Genomic DNA, 12,332 nt, shown 5'->3' on the forward strand with positions numbered 1-12,332 from the left:
TGCAGGTTCTCCTTTGATGTTCTCCTCACTTTGTCTCCAGTGTAGCAGAGAACACTGAGCTTCCTCCTCTTCATCTTCACTCTTCACAGTAACAGCCGTGATATCCGTCTCCTGCTTTTCCTCCAGACTTTCCCACAGTTCTTCCTCTTCCTTCTTTATGTGGAGATGATCCTGGAGCTGCAGACCATGTTTACAGGAAACACCATCAGGAACATCTGCAGGAAACCCTGAACACAACCAGGACCATCAGAGACATCTCTACACTCATTATTCACATAATTAGACTCAGCTCTACTTTACATATCAGTCTAATTATGTAATAATTATTATAAATAACATTTATAATATGTGTACGAGTGAATTGGGTGTGTGCACTGATATTTACGGTATGTATGTGTGATGCTCCACAGCAAAACAAGCACAAACACTTTAGATTTATGAGAATCAGTGATATTTTCTTTTCATTTGTGCTAAATATGATAGTTGAAGTCATAAAGAAAGAACTCCATGCTTCAAATAACAGTATTGTATGTTTTAAAACTAAACTTTGCTGAACAGCTTCTGTGTTTCAGAGGAGGAGAATCCACAGCTGATGAACATAAAGACTTTCTTAAGTTATTCACACGCTTTTGTTATTAGTTCAGTCCAATAAACTGCATGTTGAAGTAAACACATGGCTGCTTCAGCATCTATTCTGATTATAAGATGGAACAAACATATGCAACACGTAAAACATGGTGGCTAGGGATGACACGATACCACTTTATAGTTTCTGATACAGATATTGATGCAACAACTATGATTTGTCTGCCGATACCGATAACAAACCAATACCTTTTTTACTCTTAGAAAAATAGAGTTGTTGGGAATTTATTTTTTAACAACTATAAAACTTTAGGTTATTTACATAAGCCCAGTTCTATGAATATAATGAGTGAGGTCAACGGCAGCACGTCATTCAAAATAAACACCTCTTCTAACTCGCCTAAGCAAGAAGGGTTGCCTGGTGAGACATCTCACTCATAGAACCGGGATTATTTAAATAACCTAAAGTTCTATGTCATAATGTTTTGTGAGATGTCTCACTATGGGACGTGGTAAGGTAGGAAATAAATGAAGGAGAGGGATGTGCAACTAAAAAAAAAAATCATTAAAATCAGGTCTCAGCGGGTGCTGCCAGGGACAAGCGCACAGCAACTGGTAAATCTCCTCCAGTCAGTTCATGGCAGGCCAATGTGGAGCCACCAGGATCAGTAGATGGCCGTGCCCCCTTATCCTGGACAGCAGGTCTGCACCCGTGTTCAGGACCAACGGGATATGCGTCATCCTCAGTGAGAGTATCCAACACCCTCTGTGCATCATGACGCATGGGGCTCAGCCCGTGTGAGGCCACCCATTGCTGGAATTCCCTCACGTGGAGGCATCCGAGGCAGATTACGAGGATGGAAGTAAGTAAGAAAGTAAGTACGTAAGTAATGTTTATTTGTAGAGCACCTTTCACAGACAGAGAAGTCACAAAGTGCTTCACAAAATTACAATAGAAATACAAAGTACATTTACAGTCACAAAACATGATGGTCATAAAACAACCCTTAATCCAATGGAATTAAAAAGTTTTCTAAAACAAAAAGGTTTCCAGTTTGCTTAAAAACATCAACAGAACGGTTTGTGCGAGTCAGTAACCTCGCAGCAGTGTTTTTCTCCTTTTTGTTTCGACAAGAAAATAAACTATTACAGTAGTCTAAACAAGAAGACACCAAGGTGTGAATTATCATTTCAAGATCAGCTCTGAACACAATTGTTCCAAGTTTAGAGTCCTCAGTTGGTAAAAAAAGAATTCCTTGTGAGCAGTTTTGAGTGATGCTCTAAGGACATTGCTTTGTCAAAGATAACACCAAGATTTCTAAGGCTTGTTTTAGCAGACAAACTCAGGTCACCCAAATACTGGTGAATCCCTGGAATGGGGATTGTTAACGACATCTCCTCATACTTGGCCGAGTCCTGAGTCTGTCCGAAGTCTTTGCACAGCTCAGCCTGGTAGGCTGTGAGCATGGAGAGGACATTCAGTGCTCTAACCAAGAGTATAGCCGCTCTGAAAGCCCTGCCAGACAGGTCCGACTAGAGACGATCTTCAGGGGGACACCCAGTCCCAGGCTCTCCATCGCCTTGCAGTTGAGGGATGAGGCACCAGCCACCGGAGTCCTCTTGCTGAAGGGGCGGTCCTTCCAGGAACGCGCCACCTCAACCAAAGAAGATGGAGAGGTGTTGTCTCCCTGGACGTGGGGAGTCTCTTCCCCTCATACCTGGACCTGGTGGTCTCTGTTACAACGGCGGGCCACAGGATGGCCAGCCGAGCCATAGATAGCGCCCTCTGCTGTTCAAAAAAAGTACTGCGATTCAATTTTCAGAGAATCGATGTGAACCGTGATCCCTATGAATCGATTTTTAACTGCCTTACGATTAATCGTTACATCCCTAGTTGATACAGTTTAATTTGGTTGCTGTACTGTAACTAGGTATTCAATTACAAAAATCCCCAACTGTAACTGTAAAACTGAAACTTGCTGAAATAACACTACAAACAAGTAACTCAAACTCTGGAGCAGTCATGTGACAAATCAACATTTCTTGTTGAAAAGATTACATTAAATTTGGTTGTTCTGCATGCGCGACTTAAGGCGATGATGCTCTGGTTACGACATAATCCAAGATGGCGGCAGCCCGGACTCCAGCCAACACTACATAATAAGAGCCTTAAAAGACATAAATATGATGAAAAAAAGAGTGGATGGACGAAAGCATAAAAATGCAGACTTTCACACGGACTTATTAAACACACATGGACCTCGGTAAATGCAGTAAACAAAACAGGCTTCACCGGACAGCTGGCACTAGGACCCGGAGGTGGAGTAAATGCGTCCCCATACTGCATGTACAGGCTTTTTACCAGTGATTAGCTCCTATCTCCCTTCCGCTCCGCGGTCCAAACTGAAACCCTAGCCAAACACACGCGCACAAATAGAGAAGGCCGCGGAAACAAACTAGCGTGGGCTATTAGGAATCGAAATGCAAACATCTTCATAACAGTTCTGGAACCGGACTTTAGGAACCGGTTCTCAGTGCCCAACCCTACGGCGCGGAGGCAAGGTAAGTGCTGGTTGATCTACTGTGACCAAATAAAGCAAGTGTGTCCACCTCTATCAGCGCCCGGCAACAGACGCTAAAGATAGATTCGTCTGCAGACAGGTAGAAAGACGTGAGATATGCTTAGAGTTAGAAGAGGTGTTTGAATGACGTGCTGTATAGGAGGAGGGAGTGTACCTGGCAGACGGACACGTTTCACCAGCCAATCAGGATTGGCAGATTGAGATAATGCTTCTGTGGGCTGCAGACAAGAGTATAAATCCCATAGTGAGATATTTCATGAAAAATGATGAAATAGAACTGACAAATACAAATACAACTATTCGGCTCCAAATTTCAGACTGAAAAGCTTAAATAATGCAGGCTGAGCTACACACAGACACACTAAAGTGGGTCATGTGCTAACATTGCTATAGGAAAGCCTGTGTCGCTTTTTGCACCAGTGATGCCAGAATTCTCATTTGCCACAAACATAAAAGAGAGAAAAAAATATGGATTCATATTTTTATTGATATTTGAAATACAAAATAGAAATAAGAGTTTGGGTCTGGAACATGTTTGGGCCTTCAGAAAAAAAATTAGCATATGCCTCGGCTGCCTGTAACTTGATCAACTGCATACACTGTTCACATCACTCATGATTAGTCACATATATGCATTGGTTCTTGGGTTCTTGGTTCTGCGTATGGATAGAATGTCGATATTAATACATCAACCGTACGGATAGCCACTGCCTTTTAATATTACCCGATCAGGAGCCTCATTTATAAAAGTGTGCCAAGGTAAGCACACTTCAGCTGGTGTACGTTAAAAACCAGGAAGAGTGAACACATTTTTTTTTTCAACAATTTTTAAGGTGGCGCAAGTATACGTCCCACGCCTTTTTTCATTTATAAATCACGATCAACTCACAGTTATCGCACGTGAAGAAACACCTTTCTTCACCTGAGCCACGGTGGGCAACCGTGGCTCAGGTGGTAGAGGGTCGTCTTCTGATCGAGAGGTTGGGGGTTCGATCTCAGTACCTGACTATGTGTCGAAGTGTCCTTGGGCAAGACACTGAACCCTAAGTTGCTCCCAGTGGTCAACTAGCGCCTTGCATGGCAGTCCTGTCCCACTGGTGTGTGAATGTGAGAGTGATTGGGTGAATGAGCTGATATGTAAAGCACTTTGAGACTGCTTCAGTGGTGATAAAGCGCTATACATTTACCATTTACCTTGCTCCGGCAATACGATGCCTATAAAAGGTCCGGTGAACGCCCTAAATGAATATTCACTAATACAAATTTCACATAGTGAACCGAGGGGGAAAACAAGCAAATAAAACAAATGTCACTCAATGTGAGGTGGAGGTATTAATTGTTGAGGTGGACACACACAGGAGAGCGTAATGTGGTGACACAGTGTGAACATTAGGAATGATAAAAAGGCAGATTGCATTGCCTCATCAGATTGTGACAGGTGAAAAATAAACGACCACACATAGAAGCAGAGGAGAAAATGTGGATCACTCTCTATAGGAAGAACGTCTGTTCAACAGGTGGAGCCTCACAAAAAGCTGGAGGATCAGTGAGGATTGGAGATGTGTAACGGAGGTGGGACGCAAACAGATGCACTATATATGCGCCAAAACATGGGATTAAACTCCGCAGCATCTCGTCTTCAAGGTGGTCCTGCCTACAGATCTTTGTAGATTCTCTCCCTCCGGTGCATCCCTCGTCCTCCAGCTGTGCCAAATAAGCCACTGTGCGTCTTTACGCATTAGAGTGTTCCTTTTTATAACAGCTACAGGTGTTGCAGCCAATTGATCAGCAGGTTTGCGCAATGATCAAGCGATTTTAATTACAAATATTATTATTATTATAAAACTGTATTTGTAGGCGCGTGCACGTCACCTACTTCCTGCGGGCGTCAGTATAATAAATGTAATGAATAATTTAATAAATTCCAACCTTTGCTTATATGTGGCGTAAGCTTTCTTTTGTACGTACGCAGCGTTTATAAATGAGGCCCCAGATGTCCCATTGTGGGACTAACAGAGTATTATCTGATCTTATCTGATGATAAAAGTTCAAAAGTCCAAACCTGCAGAGTGTTCTTCAGCTGAAGAGTCTGTCATCATGTTGCTAAAGCTAAGCTAAAGACTGGACGGTGTAGCGGTCAATCTGGTAACCGTGTTAGCTTGTGAACGACCTTCGTTTACGTCTTTTCCCTCCAATGAAGAATGGTTCATTAAACACTCTATTGTACAGCACAGATGTGTGCTCGGTTTATCTGAACTCTTTAAACTGATCATTACAAACACACGGAGAACCGTTCATTTCTTCTTCTTCGGTGGTTTTTAATGGTGGTCAAAGCGCGCTTTACTGCCACTTAGCGGACGAGCAGCAGCTCTGACGTCAGAGCAACTTTTTCATTTATTATTTTCCTAATATTTTTTAAAAAAACAACCACAAAATAATGTGACAACAGCATCAACAAATATACAAAGACTGATTTAAAATACTTTGAATAATATCTTCAAATACTAAAACTAAATAAACTAAGATAAACAATCAATTCAGGAAACAAAATCTCAATAGTTTGGGAAATCTTTGCAGAAGATTTAGATCTGATAAACTTATTATCAATATTAGTTAATACTATTCTTTATATAAACATATAATAAACTGTAGGAAACAATGTTTTGATTTATATCAGGTAATAGAACATTGTACAAGTATAAAATAAGTAAAGTTAAACTATAATCACAAATAGAACACTTACATTCCAGTTCAATGTCTAATCGGAAAAAAATAATACAAGAGTAAAGACAATTTAATATTTTCAAACAGAATGAACATTGTTCATTTGTGGATGTTTAACATCTATCTCTTTGGCTCATTACCGCCCCCTTCCGCCACGGAGTGTAAAACGGTCATTAGCTCACACAAGGCAGTGGTTCTCTGATGATCAGGCTTCATAAACTGTGACCCAAACAAGAGAAAATGATTAAAATATCATGTTTAACACAAACTTCTCCTGAGATTAAAAAGATGAAGCTTAAAATAAGTTTGTGTTGAAGCCAAAATCTTTTGCATTTAATCCATAACTAAAACGTTAAAAGTTAGGGAGCAGAATAAGAAGCATAATTTATAACTGTATGTATAAAAAAATTCTAATATTATGATTTTAAACGGTATGCAATGAACAAACGTCTACATTTTAGAATATGAAGCAGCTTACCAATGTTTTAATGTGGATAGTCAACACTCTGCTGCATTCATTAACTTCCTTCACAATAAAAGCAGAATATAGTTTATCTTCATTTGGGGCACAGGCACTGAAAATAAGTCCTGACCCACAGATTGAGAACCGCCCTCCGTAGAGACGTCTCCATCCGTGCGGTTACTTCTCAAAAGGATAGTTTTAGTCACAGTCTCTAGACTAAAATGTAACTAGTTTTAGTCCAAATTTCGTCATCAGGATGATTTCAGTTATTGTCTAGTTTAAGTCAACTAAATGACATTAAGATTTTAGTTGACTAATGTGACAAAATGAAGTTTTTACGAGTTTATCAGTATATATTTGGATATAGTTTTTGTTCACATGTATTTTTTCAATTCTTCACTGAGGAGATACTTTGATGTTCAGCAGTCTCACAGTGTGCACAACTTATTAGTAATTCAACTCTTAACTAGATATACAAAGGATGTTTTCAGATAAATATTAAATACACAATGTTTTCACCTTGTAGATTTGTTTATACTTAATGTGAAGTGTTTTATTAAAACCTGGTGTAACAGACTAGTCGATAAGGAAACATCAAACTAGTCGTTATCAACATCCTTTTTGTAAATCAAGTCCTTTTAGCAGTAGTTCAGAAGCTGAATCCACTGCTGTCCATCAGTCCTGATTCTTAAGGAGGAATGGGAATTATGTTAAGGTGGAGTTAGATGATCTGCTTTCTTCCACAGAGAACGAAGCCTCCACATTGTTGTGCTACGTTTACAGTTGTAGATGTAACTGTGCTGGGATAGTATTCTACTGCAGTGATGAGTGGAAACAACATGAGGCAGGAAATAAAGATGTGTGAGTGAAAAGTGCAATCACATCTCCATTTAGTCTCCTCAACCCACAAAGTGTTGGGATCATAGTGGAATGATTCAAACTGGGTTTACAGGAACCATTAAGACACATTTACTGCTTTTAAATCCTCCATTAACATCCACACACCACACCACCAACACTGAAGATGAAAAACAATCAATATTTGTAAAACAATGAGCTTTAAAATGCTAAAACAAATATTTGATCAGATACAAATGTATTTCATCCACATTCACACCTCGACGAGCACAGACACACTGTAGCTCAGTCTGTGATTTACACACAGTTACAGAATAATCCATATCACAGCTTAGAGTGTGTACATTACCCAACACTGGAACCATTTAAAAACATTTAGGACCAAAACAACCCAGTTCATCACATTTCACTGTTTTATACACACTGACATTTGTTTATTTTAATTATTCAAACAGATAAAAAAATAAAAATAAATAAAGACTAAAGAAGAAAAGAAATTTCTAAAGATTTAAATTTAAAATAGTGAAACTAAAAGAATGAAGCTGCTTTTGCTTCATAAATGTATAATCTCAGCAGGAGATTCATGTTTCTGAAACAAAGGTTTATAAATTAGCATTAATTTATCTTTTATCCTTTGTATTTAATAAAACAAGTTCCACATTTTGTACATTTCTACACTTTAACACATAAACATCATGTGTGTCCAGTGTAGATGTTCACATATTTCTTTACAGTACAATTTGTTGTAAACCTTTCGCCGAAAACCTCACATTTGTAAGGTTTCTTCTGTGAGTGATTGTACCTGTGAGTCTTTAGAAGTTTCTTGGAACTACAAGTTTTACTACAAACATCCCATCCAGAGGGTTTATTTCTAGTGCAGAAGTATTCAGGACGCCACCGTCTGAATCTCTTTCTACCTTCAGCTAAGTCCTGTTTCTTTTACTTTTTTTCATAATGCGATCTTTCTTTTCTTTTTTCACTTTCTCGTGTGATACTCTCCTGTCCGTCTCTGCTCTGAGTCACAATGTTTACCAATAGCGTTTTCTTGTTGGCAAGAAGGCTACCGTAAAGACTGTAATAGCTGCACAGGTTAAATATAGAAGAGCTACATTAAGTTTTCATTCATAACTTCTGTATAGTTTGTGGGTCCAGGTCCATATGGCGCCCCCTTTGGGTCCAGATCAGGACCAGGTTCCGCCGTTTGAGACCCCTGCTTTTTAGTGAATTCCTGTGTTGATTCAGGTGACTCATTTTAGTAAATCTTTTCTGAAAAACATCACAAACATAGGGTTGCTACTGTGAGTGGGTTAACATGTGCATCTTCAAATTGCACCTGCGAGAAAACGGTCTCTGACAAACATCACAACTAAAAGGTTTCTCTCCTGTGTGAATTTGCATGTGTCGATTTAGATCAGACTTGATATTAAATGCTTTACCGCAAACATCACATTTATAGGATTTCTCTCCTGTGTGGTCACTCATGTGATAGAAAAGCATTCTCTTATAAGCAAAAGTTTGACCACAAACATCACAAGCAAAGGGTTTCTCTCCTGTGTGGATAAACATGTGAGGCTTTAGATGACACTTGTACAAAAATCGTTTCCCACACACGTCACAAGCAAAGGGTTTCTCTCCTGTGTGGATAAACATGTGAGGCTTTAGATGACAATTGTACAAAAATCGTTTCCCACACACGTCACAAGCAAAGGGTTTCTCTCCTGTGTGGATTCTCATGTGACGCTTCAGAAGACACTTGTATATAAATCGTTTCTCACATACATCACAACCAAAAGGTTTATCTCCTGTGTGAATTCTCGTGTGGATCTTCAGATTTGATTGTCTGCTAAATTGTTTCCCACACACATCACAACCAAAGGGTTTCTCTCCTGTGTGAATTCTCGTGTGGATCTTCAGATGTGCTTTATTACCAAATTGTTTCCCACACACATCACAACCATAGGGTTTCTGTGTGTTGTGTGATGTTCCTCTGGTGTTGTTCTCAGATGTTTGAAAGTTCTCACAGCTCATGTCCATGTGTTCACTCTGAGCTTCAGACTGGGACAAAGGTTCCCTCCAATCCTCACTGTCTTCAGTGTCAGAGCAGTCTGTTTCCTCTCCATCAGTGTCTTGTTGTGTACAAGTGTTTGCTGCTTCTGGGCCTTCACTGATGTCTCCATTTGGTTCTACTTTCATGAGTTTAGCTGAGCTGCAGGTTGCAGGTTCTCCTTTGATGTTCTCCTCACTTTGTCTCCAGTGTAGCAGAGAACACTGAGCTTCCTCCTCTTCATCTTCACTCTTCACAGTAACAGCCGTGATATCCGTCTCCTGCTTTTCCTCCAGACTTTCCCACAGTTCTTCCTCTTCCTTCTTTATGTGGAGATGATCCTGGAGCTGTAGACCATCAGTAGATTCTCCTTTAGAGGAAAGAAAAAAGGGTTTGTTTGTTTTTGTCATTGTGTAAATTTTCCTATTGAGTAATTTGGGCTTTTAAATAAAAGGTGGATAAAAGAACACAATGAATAATTAAATCATACCAGGTAAGTGCAGAGGCTAATGTGCAGCTAATCATCATCAATGCTGTCTTCATGCTTAGGATTTTAAACTTTATTTATAAAGTTATTGTGTTAAAAAAGGAGCTGATCAACATGCTCAGAATTAAGTGTTCCACGCTGTGTCTGTGTTTCAAGACGAGTTGGTGTCAGACAACGTAGGGCTGGGCAATATATTTATATTCAAGATATATCAAGTTTTCTATTTTGTCGATATAGAAAATTACAATATTGTCTGTATCAATATACATAATTTAATAGCTTACTTTGTATTACAATACTTGTTTTATGAGTCGCTACTTCTCAGAACAGCATGAAAAACATATTTAGATGGATTACTGAGTGCGTCCTAAACCTAAACAAGCCTCACTACAGAACTCACTCACACATGATGTCCTGTATCGAGATATGAGTTTTGGTCCATATCACCCAGTCCTACCACATCGTCACCGACCCCTTGATCTAACTGTCGTGGGCCGGTCCCCACGACGAGGTGCACTGAGGACAGAGTGGAGAGTTAGGAGCAGAGCGGAGCTGTAAAGCTCACGGCCCGAGAGCCTCGTGCCACCTTCACCGCTTGGTCCTTCCAGGCCACAGAGTCGGTCGGACGCATCGCTCAGTACCATCGCCTCCTTCACCTGGTCCATACCTTCAGGTGTTCGGGCGACATGTGCAACTTTAACTTTTGTGTCGCGAACAGTGGTAGTGTTTCTGTCTTTAGTTATTATGAAAAACTATTGATTTTCAACATTTATGAATCGTTATTGAATAGTCGTGTGTCAAATCACGATTAATCCAATAATCGATGTATTAGCACACTTCTATTAAATACATGTTTAGATAAATTGCATTTGACTAAATATTAATGAATTGAAAAACAGTTTTAATCTAAATTAAATAGTCAAACACTATTTTATTGATGAAATGCTGATTGATGTACAACACTGAATTATGAGAGTACTCTTGCTAAATGAATGGATTGATATGCTGAGGTGTGAATCATGTATAGTAAATAATATTATTAATATCTTGGTCCTGTTTCCTAAAGGCCAGGTTTGGATGGTGAGCTAAAAGGCTACGCACACACACACAAAGCACTGGCCTCTTGTGTGTGTGAAGTGTGGACAAATGGAATAATCTGAGTTTTTGGATGTAAAGTTTTTAAACGCGTTGGAATTATTGGATATTTTTAACTAGATCGTATAACTGTATAAAATGTAAATAATTATCACTTTGTAATACAGATGTAAAGATTAATCGTGCGGCAGTAAAAAAATCGATTCAAAGTTGTCACGGTTCACATCGATATTCTGAAAAGTAAATCGTAGTACTTAAACAGCAGAGGGCGCTATCTATTCATGCTTCTCTTGTTTGAACTGAGTGACGTGAGCTTCAGCGGCTGGAGAGCCATGGGGGGCAGAGAAAGAAAAGGAGAAACAAGAGAGAGAGTGAATGAAAGCCATAGTTTGTTTATTTATATTATTTCTTTGATTTGGGATTTGTTTTAAAGTCCAATCAGGGCTCAAGATTCTACACTAAAGACAGACAAACTAAAGAAAAACAAGCAGTTACGTTACAGAGCCAAACATTGTTTTTTGTGAGGAGTGGCTCATCCCATCTTCTATATATTTGTGCTCAGAACTGTATGTACATTACCCACTGGTGAGAATATGCCACTGTTACAGGAGCTGTACAGTCAGACCTGACACCCACCCAATAAAGTGAACCAGTCCACAATCGTGGTGACAAAGAGGAACCTGCAGCAATAATTATTAACTGGAAAGAGGACTAAAGCTAACGAAACTAAGCTAACCCACCGACACATAAGACTGGGCTAAAAGCTAATGCTAACCACTTAATGAAAGGAAGAGACTAGTAGTAAAAGTTCACGTCTTACTGTTAATAAACCACAAAGGGCTTTATTAATGGTCAGATTTAACACTTGTATGAAGGATAAAAGCTAACATGTCATAATATGAACAGGTGAAGAGCAAATATTTGAACAACGTTGTGTTAGAAGTTATTTCAGATTAATTTCAAAATAAAAGTCAACTTAATTACCACACAGGACGTTGGCTGGAATCCTCTTGGTCTGGAACAAAGCTTTTATTTCCAGTTTCTGGGAAACAGTAAATATATTTAATCAGTTAATGATGAGCGTGAACAGCTGTAGAAATATGTAGGTTAGAGAAGTCTGCAGTAAACATGGTCATAGATCTGTGATGTTACCTCCTCAGGTTCTCTGTCAGTCTGCTTTGCCTCCTGGTTTTGCTGAGTCATGATCTCCTTTATCACCTGCAATTATTCACAGAGAAGAAGATTTAAACTGAAGGTCAACATGGAATCAAAAGATCACTGTACACATGTCAGGATAGATCAGCATAGCTCTATATGAACAGGAATGTACGTAGCGTAGATATATAGGAACAGGAACTAATCACTGGTAAATAAAAGTTAATAAAACTCCTGAAAACAATAATCAGGAATAAATATGTTGTCCCTGGTAAAGATAGTAGCTCTAACAACCGGTCCAATGCCTGTGATGCAGTACGGGGACACATTTACTCTGTC

General features: G+C 39.3%; 1 pseudogene; it reads right to left on the minus strand.

The window, feature by feature from the left end:
* LOC114464010 (zinc finger protein OZF-like) overlaps nt 1-12,332 on the minus strand; it is a 34,923-nt pseudogene that overhangs the window by 21,222 nt on the left and 1,369 nt on the right.

This window comes from Gouania willdenowi, chromosome 5 (genome assembly GCF_900634775.1).
Source record: "Gouania willdenowi chromosome 5, fGouWil2.1, whole genome shotgun sequence".
NCBI classification, from domain to species: Eukaryota; Metazoa; Chordata; class Actinopteri; order Blenniiformes; family Gobiesocidae; genus Gouania; species Gouania willdenowi.